The 2418-nt window shown below is 43.5% G+C and overlaps 1 non-coding gene across 1 annotated transcript; it reads right to left on the reverse strand.

Annotated features, from left to right (window-relative positions):
* Positions 1 to 368: 368 nt before the first annotated feature.
* Positions 369 to 475, reverse strand: LOC141662542 (small nucleolar RNA R71). The gene has a single exon (XR_012550652.1). It is a non-coding gene; the product is annotated as a small nucleolar RNA R71 (small nucleolar RNA).
* Positions 476 to 2418: the final 1943 nt, after the last annotated feature.

Consider the following 2418-nt stretch of genomic DNA (forward strand, 5'->3'; position numbering starts at 1 on the left):
ATCCAGCTCTTATGGATTTTTCTCGGCCTAAAATTGATGACATTCAGTCAAGCATCCTTCATCCGGCTATTCAAGCTAACACCTTTGAAATCAAGCCGGGCACTATTCAGATGGTGCAGAATTCTGTTTCTTTTGGAGGAGCGGCAACTGAAGACCCCAACATGCACATAAGGAATTTTGTCGAGATCTGCAGCACTTTTAAGTATAATGGCGTGACTGATGAGGCTATCAAGTTGAGGCTTTTCCCATTCTCACTGAGGGATAAGGCTAAAGACTGGTTACATTCTGAACCAGCTGGGTCCATCACTACGTGGCAAGATCTTGCGCAAAAGTTTCTGGTGAAGTTTTATCAAATGGCAAAGACTGCTGCTATGAGGAGTGCTCTTACTCAGTTTGCGCAGCAACCTACAGAATCTATGTGCGAGGCTTGGGAACGCTACAAGGAAATGTTGAGAAAATGTCCACATCATGGAATGCCAGATTGGATGGTGATCACTGGTTTCTATAATGGTTTGGGGGCCCAATCTCGGCCCATGCTCGATGCAGCAGCTGGAGGAGCCTTATGGGCTAAAAGCTATACTGAGGCGTATAATCTTATCGAGATGATGGCTGCAAATGAGCATCAAAACCCAACTCAGAGGATGACGTCAAGCAAGGTAGCAGGTATTCTGGAAGTTGATGCAGCCACCGCTATTGCAGCCCAGCTCCAAGAGCTATCAATGAAGGTTGATTTTCTGGCTACGTATGGAGTTAATCAAATAGCTATGGTTTGTGAGCTTTGTGCAGGTTCTCATGCTACGGATCAGTGTTCTCTTGTAAACGAATCTGTTCAGTATGTGAATAATTATCAGCGACAACAGCAGCCTGTGCCAGCGACTTATCATCCTAATAACAGAAATCATCCAAATTTCAGCTGGGGGAATAATCAGAATGCTATTCAGCCACCATATCAGCAAGGAGTGAGTAAACAGTTTAACCCACCTGGATTCCAGCAACCACAGCAGTATGCTACAAGGCAATCATATCCTCAACAGGGAAGTGCAGCTGCACCTACTAGTGCTGATTTTGAGGAACTTAAGCTGTTGTGCAAGAGTCAGGCGGTTTCTATCAAGACCTTGGAAAATCAAATCGGTCAATTAGCCAATACAGTGCTCAATCGTCAACCTGGCACTCTTCCCAGTGACACAGAAGTACCAGGCAGGAAAGAAGCTAAAGAGCAAGTCAAGGCTATTACCTTAAGGTCTGGAAAAGTAGCTGATGCTGAAAAGGTAAAAGAAGTAGAAGCTGAAATTAGAGGTGACGAATCTAAGCAAAAGGAGAAAGCGGCGGAACCAAGGAAGACTACTGTTGAACACACTCTGCCTGAGGCTAATACAGGGGAGAAATAGCTCTATCCTCCACCACCTTTTCCTAAGAGATTGCAGCAACAAAAGCTGGATAGACAGTTTGGGAAGTTTCTGGAGGTGTTCAAGAAACTTCATATCAATATACCTTTCGCTGAGGCTCTGGAACAAATGCCTAGTTATGCGAAGTTTATGAAGACTATTCTTTCAAGGAAGGTGAAACTGGATGACCTTGAAACCGTTGCTCTCATGGAAGAATGCAGTTCTGTTCTGCAATAAAAGTTACCACCAAAACTGAAGGATCCAGGAAGCTTCACCATTCCTTGCATAATTGGCAATCTGACATTTGACAAGTGCCTTTGTGATTTGGGAGCAAGCATTAATCTGATGTCGTTGTCGATCTTTAAAAAACTGGATCTGCCTGATCCAAAACCCACATACATGTCGCTACAATTGGCTGACCGTTCCATTACTTACCCAAGGGGCATAGTTGAGGATGTGCTCGTCAAGGTGGATAAGCTCTTCTTTCCAGCAGATTTTGTTATTTTGGATTTTGAGGAAGATAAGAAGATTCCCATAATCTTGGGAAGGCCTTTTTTGGCTACTGACTGTACCTTGATAGATGTGCAAAAAGGTGAACTTACTATGCGGGTCCAAGATCAGGATGTGACCTTCAATGTATTCAAGGAAATGAAATTCCCTACAGAAGATGAGGAGTGCTTAAAAGTGGATGTGATTGATACTGCGGTTACTTCGGAACTCGATCACATGCTAATGTCTGATGCATTGGAAAAGGCCTTAGTGGGGGATTTTGACAGGGATGATGAAGATAGCAACGAGCAATTACAATATCTGAACGCTTCTCCATGGAAGCGAAAGCTGGACATACCATTTGAATCTCTTGGTACTTCTAACCTTAAGAATGCTGAAGGGAAGCTCAAACCATCAATAGAGGAAGCACCTACCTTGGAGCTCAAACCATTACCTGAACATTTGAGGTATGCTTTTTTAGGTGATTCATCTACGTTACCTGTTATTATTTCATCTGACCTTTCAGGTAGTGAGGAAGACAAGC

The sequence above is a fragment of the Apium graveolens genome, chromosome 5 (assembly GCF_009905375.1).
Source record: "Apium graveolens cultivar Ventura chromosome 5, ASM990537v1, whole genome shotgun sequence".
Lineage (NCBI taxonomy): Eukaryota > Viridiplantae > Streptophyta > Magnoliopsida > Apiales > Apiaceae > Apium > Apium graveolens.